General features: G+C 39.3%; 1 pseudogene; it reads left to right on the top strand.

Annotated features, from left to right (window-relative positions):
* The first annotated feature begins 6636 nt into the window (after window positions 1-6636).
* Window positions 6637-6994, top strand: LOC129672533 (40S ribosomal protein S20-like; annotated as a pseudogene).
* The last annotated feature ends 552 nt before the right edge of the window (window positions 6995-7546 follow it).

Here is a 7546-nt window from a genome sequence, read left to right as displayed (position 1 = left end):
TCCTCTGAGCACTGCTTTCATTGTGTCCCATAAATTAGGGTATGTTGTAGCTTCATTTTCATTGAATTCTAGGAAGTCTTTAATTTCTTTCTTTATTTCTTTTTTAACCCAGCTATCATTGAGCAGCAAGTTGTTCAGTTTCCATGTGCTTTTAGGCTTTTTTGTAATTCCATTGTTGTTGAGGTCCACCTTTAATCCATGGTGGTCAGTTGAGGCTTGCTTTATGACCAACTATATGGTCTATTTTGGAGAAGGTTCCATGAGGTGCTGAAAAGAAGGTATATTCTGTTGAGTTTGGGTGGAAATTTCTGTAGACATCTATTAGGTCTATTTGATTTAGGACCTCTGTAAGTGCCTTTATTTCCTTATTACACTTCTATCTAGATGATCTGTCCCTTGTTGAAAGTGGGGTGTTGAAGTCTCCCACTATCAAGTTGTTGGGATTGATGTGTGATTTATGTTTTAGTAATGTTTCGTTTTTGAATGTAGGTGCTCTTTTATTTGGGGCATAGATGTTCAGAACTGTGATGTCGTCTTGGTGGATTTTTTTTTTATGAGAATGTAATGTCCCTCATCATCTTTTTTGATTAATTTTGGTTGAAAGTCTATTGTATTAGATATTAGGATCGTTACCCCAGCTTGTTTTCTGGGTCCTTTTGCTTGGAGAACATTTTTCCAGCTCTTCACTCTGATGTAGTGTTTATCTTTGTTGCAGAGTTGCGTTTCTTGGATGCAGCAGAATGTGGGATCCTGTTTCCGCACCCATTCTGTCAGTCTGTGTCTTTTTATTGGAGAGTTGAGTCCATAGATGTTGATAGATAATAGTGACCAATGAATGTTAGTTCCTTTTATATTGGAGTCGGTGGTCTTACTGTGTTTCATTGCTTGTTTTGTTTTCATTTTTGTTGGGATATTGTATCCTATGTTTTCTTGGGTAAAGTTGTTTTCATTGGATTGGTATTTTCCTTTTACTATCTTCTATATGGTTGGTTTGCTGTGTAGATATTGCCTAAATTTAGTTTTGTCATGTAATATTTTGTTTTATCCATCTATGTTGATTGAAAACTTTGCAGGGTACAGTAGTCTGGGCTGACATTTGTGGTCTTTTAGAGTCTGCATGACATCTTCCCAGGCCCTTCTGGCTTTCATAATTTCTGATGAGAAGTCTGCTGTGATTCTGATAGGTCTACCTTTGTATGTTACTTGGCCCTTTTCCCTTGCTGCTTTTAATATCTTCTCTTTGTTCTGTACATTTAGTGTTTTGACTATGATGTGATGTGATGTATTTCTTTTTTGGTCTAGTCTATTTCGTGTTCTGTAGTCCTCTTGTACTTTTATGGACATCTCTTTCTTTAAGTTGGAAAAATTTTCTTCTATGATTTTCTTGAAAATATTTTCTGGACCTTGGAGCCTGAAGTCTTCTTTTTCATCAGTTCCTCTTATTCTTAGATTTCGTCTTTTCATTGTGTCCTTGATTTCTTGGATATGTTGTGTTGGGCCTTTTCTGATTTTACTCTTTCTTTGAGAGAAGTATCAATTTCTGCGAGTGTATCTTCAGCTCCAGAGATTCTCTCTTCCTTCTCTTGTATTCTGTTGGTGATGCTTACCTTTGTGTTTCCTGATCTTTTCTCCAAGTATTCCAGCTCCAATGTTTTTTCACTTTGTGTTTTCTTTATTGATTCTAATTCTGTTTTCATGCCTTGCACCATTTCCTTCATCTGTTTGAATGTGGATTCCTGTCTCTCTATGATGGTCTCTATTTTTTTGTTCATTTCATTTCTATATGCCACTAATATTATCTCTACTTGTGCCTCTATTTGTTTGGCTATGTTTGCCTGTCTTTCTATAAAAATTTTGTCCATTTCCTGTTTCTTTACCTCCAATTGACTGGCCAAATTTTTGATAGATTTGTTCATTTCCTCTTTAACTGCCCAAATTTGCATGGTTATTGCTTTGAGAGAATTGTTTGTTTCCTCTTTATGAGCCTCAAATAATTGGATAAGCATAGCTTTAAAGTCATTTTCCTGTGCTTCCAATGAATTGGAGTATCCATCAATTTTGGCGGTTGCTGGTAACGTCATGATGTCCTGATTTATGTTGGATGTGTTCTTTTGCCTACCCCTGGCCATTGGCTTATCTGAAACCTTCCCTGTTTGTTTTTGGATTCTGCAGTTCAGACTGATACTGTCTCTCTCTGGCATCTGGAGAGTTCTCCAGGAAGCCAAGAGAGGTCCTGTGGCCTCAGCGTGTGACTAGTTGTACCTGTGAGAGAAAAGTATGCAGGGACAAAACGAGCAAATGCAGGTGCGCATGTGTGTGTGTATGTTTGTGTGTGTGTGGAAGTGTGCGTGTGCGTGGAGGTGTGTCTCGAGGGACAGAGTGATAGATAATTTTGAACCCTTGAGTCAGTGGGAGGGGCTCTGCACTGTATATGTAGCAAGTGCTAGTATAGTCACAGTGCAATTTCTGGCATTAACTGCCTTAACTCCTCAATTGGACCCACAGAGCAGGGGCTTCAATGTTCCAACTGACCCTCTGTTTCCCAAAGTGGGTATGTGGGGTGGAGGGGTCCGATGTCTGGGTTCTATTTTAGAAGCAGCCTGGATCTGGGGCTCTGCAGATACTCAAGGACGCATTCACTCTCAGACAGGTCACTTCAGCAGGGATCGGAGTATCTCGGCTCTCTGCATTCTGGTTTGGCCCTGCTTGTTCTTATGCAGGAGGACTGATGTGCTCTGCCAGCTCAGTGGTGCTGCTGCTGCCAGTTTAGGAAGTCCTGCTGCAGCTGGAGACTGGGATACCAGTCCAGATGTCTTCTGGGAAGTCCTGGGGGCCCTCCATTTTGCTCTCCAGGCCTGGAAGGCCCAGCGCCTGTTGTGCTTAGGTTGTATGGTGGCTCTGCTTGGCTTTGGTGGGTATATAGCATATTGTCTGTCACTGAGCGTTTGGGCGGGCTGTGCATTCAGTGGCTGAGAGACCCTGTGGGGCCAATACGGTGGCTAGCAGACCCGGGAGGATGGTGCCACAGTGCAGGGACCCCAGTGTCCCAAGTGACCCTCTGTTTCCCAAAGTGGGTATGTGGGTGGGAGGGGTCCGATGCCTGGCTTCTGTTTTAGAAGGGGCATATATCTGGGGCTCTGCAGACACTCACGGGCGTATTCACTCTCAAGCAGGTCACATTGGCAGGGATAGGGGTATCCAGGCTTTCTGTTCTCTGGTTTGGCCCTGGTTGGTTTTATGTTGGAGGACTGATGTGCTCCACCAGTTCAGTGCTGCTGCGGCCACCAGGTTAAGAAGTCCTGCTGTAGCTGGAGACTGGGTTGCCAGTCCAGATGCTTTCTGGGAAGTCCTGGGGGCTCTCTACTGTGCTCTGCAAGTTTGGGATGCCCAGCGCCTGGTGTAGCTAGCTTGTATGGCAATTCTGCCTGGCTTTGGTGAGTATATAGCATATTATCTGTCACTGAGTGATTGGGCGGGTCATACAGTCAGTGGCTGAGCGATCCTGTGGAGCCAGTATGGCAGCTAGCAGATCTGGGACCCTGGGAGGATGGTGCCATGTGGGTCTGGGACTCCAAGACCAGTACCACTTGCAGTTGCTGCTAAGGGGCTAGGAGCTCTGCCTCAGCCACTGCAGACCCCAGACAGTTAGGTCTAAGCTGAGAATCTTGGTGAGTCCACTGTGCCTAGGAGGAGGGAGGTCTGGCAAAAGGGAATGCCTGGAAATCAAAGGATCGTTTCTCACCTTCCCCAAATAATTCCCGGGGTGACCAGGTGATCGGGTGACTGGAGACCAAAGTTCTCACCTCATGCAATGTTCCCTGTCATTTAGAAAGCCTCACCTTTGTTTTCCTGGCTTCAGAGGTCCTTCCACTCACCAGCGCAGGAGTTCAGCTCTTCCACAGCTCAGAAACTGTGAATGTTAGTCGCCATTTTGGCTCTGCCCCATAATGACAGTTTTTATAAATGCATTCAGGAAAATAGAAAACATATTCATACAAGAAAGAATTCACCAGAAATATGAAAACACAGATGTCAGAGTAGTGCTATTTACTTTTTGTTAATATCTTACATTAAAATTTTTATGCCTAGAAACAAAATTTGGCCATGTTATGTTCTTGCTCTTAGTTTGTTATAATGCACATAAATATGTCATCTACAATCAGGAGTTATGTATAATATGTGTGACTATTTATGTTTATCCTGTGTTTCAGAAATGACAAATACAATTTCATATGAATGTAATTTTAAATACATTATATAGTCAATACTATTCTTTTATTCTGACACAATGTTTTTTAAATTTTGTAATACTTGCCTTTGCAGAATACGCACATTATAAAGACTGTATATTTCTCTGTGTGTTCATGCATGTGTGCATGTGTGTGACATGTGTGGTGTCCTTTCAGGACAGAAAAGACTATCAGAATACCTACAACTGGCATTACATGTGGTTTAGGGATGCCTAACATGATCTGGGGAGAAAATTCAGTCCTTTGAAAGGTCAGGAAGTTCTTTTAACCACTGTGCAACCCCTCCAGCAAAACAAAGACTTTTCAAAATTGAAACAGAATAAAATGTTTTTAAATGTGTTTTTTAAATGCGATGTGTACGTGTATGTATAACACCTTCAAATAACCATGAGGGTTAGATAGCTAGCATAAGAAAACAAATTATTTTCTTCAGTGAGATAAATAACTGTACAAAAATATCTTTTAGTGCTATATTCACACAGCTGACAGACAGTTATTGAATAACTATTACATGCTGAGAGCAGTTGCTTTTTTTTGTTTATGTGAAGATAAGAAAAGAAGCTTTCCCTGGAGAAGAATTACATTATAGATAGGGCAGAGAGAAATTAACATATAAAATAAATACAAATAATAGGAATTGATTTGATTCATATGATACTATTTTGAAACATCACCTAAGAAAACCACATTAGTAGTGCTGCACAGGAAGAGAGGCTTTTAAAAATGTAACTTATAATGGTAGAGGTGTAATGAATGTATATCTACATGGAATAGATTTTTCAGGAGAGGCATGTATCGAAGCAAACTGTTGGGGTCTTGAGTGTGCTTTGTTTGCTAACAGAAAATAATAAAGTAACATAGAAGGTGAAATGGCAATAAAAATATGGAAAATACTTAAGTGTGGATGAAAAGAACTGATCTGATAAAATGGATCTCTTCTTATGCACACACACACAAACACACACACATACAGACACAAAATCACACCACATTCACATATATAACTTCAGGAGATGGCATAGTCATGAGAATATAACACAAATGAATGGCTTTAATGACCTTGTAATAATAGTCCTTTCACCTTTTCTGCATCTGAGAGAACAGCAAAATGTGGTATGCACTTACAAAAGTCGGATCTCACCAGGCATCAATCTTTGGTGTCCTCTTAATCTTGAACATCTCAGCCTCTATAGGTATGAGAAGGAAATTTGTGTTGTTCTTAAGATATGCTATGTAGGAAAAATCTAATGAAATCAACAAATGTACTAAGACCCATCAAAAAACAAACAGACAAAAACAAAACATAAAAAATCAGAACATCAAACATGAAGAAGCAAGGACAGTGATTAGTGCGCTAGACAAATGGAAGGCATGTATAGAATGCAACAGTGCAGGTAATCAGAGTTACTTCCAGTAATGAGACACAGCAACATAATATGCTGCACTCAACTTAATAGAAACAAAATGCCCATTGAATAAAAAGTGGCAGTGATTCAAGAATAAAATTGTCTTACAGTATTCAAGCATATTAATGTCTAAATAGATAAAGTACAATTGAAGAACAATTTCAGGCATTCAAAATATAAAATAGATATTAAAACTAAATGAAATGATATCTGAGCATAAGGTGCAGAAATTGCATAATAAATGTATCAGTTTGCAGTAGGCACTACATGATCTCTTGTTCTCTGTATTTTGATACATTGTAGATTATTGTAATAGTCTCTGCCTCTTGTAAAGAAGAGTGAAAATGACACTTATATTCAAGTACTTGGAGCCATATAATAGATTATAAAATAAACCAATATTATTAAAAAGAATAATAATGTTTTCTATACTTACAGATACTAATTTTATACTTGTCCTATGCATTAGATAAGGTCAGAAAAGTATGCTCCCAAACTTTCAGTGTTGGAGGGGATACACTTTCTGCTACAATAATAAGATTGGAAGTAAATGAGGAATTTACTTTCAAAAATTTAAATGCCAGCATGCAATTTTATATTGGACCATGGCTTTTAAAAAAGTCATGGTCCAATATAATTAGAATCTATCTAGCTCAAGATCCAGCTAACCATCTTGAGCATACATTCAAAGGACACTTCATTATATCACAGAGACACTTGCTAAACTATTTTTTCATTGCAGCTCAATTCGTAATTTCCAGAAATTGGAAACAAAACAGATGCCCCTCCACAGAAGAGTAGATAAAGAAAATGTGGTACATATACACAATGGAGTATTATACCAGTTATTCAAAAAATGACATCATCCTCTGAGACCTGGTCATATGTGTCACTGAGCTTTGTTCCGTCTGCTCCCATCCTGACTCAAGGCTGTTGGCTCCTGCTGAGGAACAAGTCAGTGAGAAAGCCACACCATAGTCATGGCTTTTAAAGATACCAGAAAGAACCTGAGGTGGCCATTCACCGGATTCAAATCGCACTCACCAGCCGCAACGTGAAGTCATTGGAGAGGTGTGTGCCTGTGTGTGCCTACTTGATTAGAGGCAGAAAGGAAAAGCATGTGGATGTGAAAGGACTGGTGCGCATGCCTACCAAAACACTGAGAATCACTACAAGAAAACACCTTATGGTGAAGGTTCCAAGACGTGGGATCACTTCCAAATGAGAATCCATAAGCGACTCATTAACTTACACAGTCCTTGGGAGATTGTTTAGCAGATTACTTCCATCAGTATTGAGCCAGGAGTGGAGGTTGAAGTCACCATTGCATATGGCTAGTCAACTATGTTAATAAGTTGACTTAACCAGTAAAAAAAAAAAGATATCATGAAGTTTTCATGTAAAAGGATGGAATTATAAAAAAAAAAGAAGAAAAATATCATCCTAAATGAGGTAACCCCAGAAAGATACATATAGTATGTATCTGCTTATATTTGGATATTAGCTATTAAGTCAATGATAACCAAGCTATAATTCATAGAACCACAGAAGTTAGGTTTAGAGTAAGGTACTGGAGGAGGGTACAGTTAAATCTCCATAGAAAGGGAAGTAGGCAAGATAGTTATGGATGGGTGTAAGGACTGGATCTGGAGGATCAAGTAGAGAAGGTAACATTAGAAAGGAAAGAGGGAGGGACATGGAAAAAGACAGCTAAACTTAAGGATCATTTGAGGGGTAGTATGGAATCTACAGTAAAACTTTCTAAAGCATATGTGTGTGAGAAGTGAATTAATTGAAACTGATAAATAACAAAAGAGTCAGAGCCATTACTGGCCATCTCTTGTCAGCAAATAAAGCTTCCAGTACCAGAATTGGGTTATAGCTAACTGA

The sequence above is a fragment of the Psammomys obesus genome, unplaced genomic scaffold, assembly GCF_907164565.1.
Source record: "Psammomys obesus unplaced genomic scaffold, mPsaObe1.curated_primary_1811, whole genome shotgun sequence".
NCBI classification, from domain to species: Eukaryota; Metazoa; Chordata; class Mammalia; order Rodentia; family Muridae; genus Psammomys; species Psammomys obesus.
Note: the sequence above shows the minus strand (reverse complement) of the source record. Positions and strands in the feature narration are given on the sequence as shown.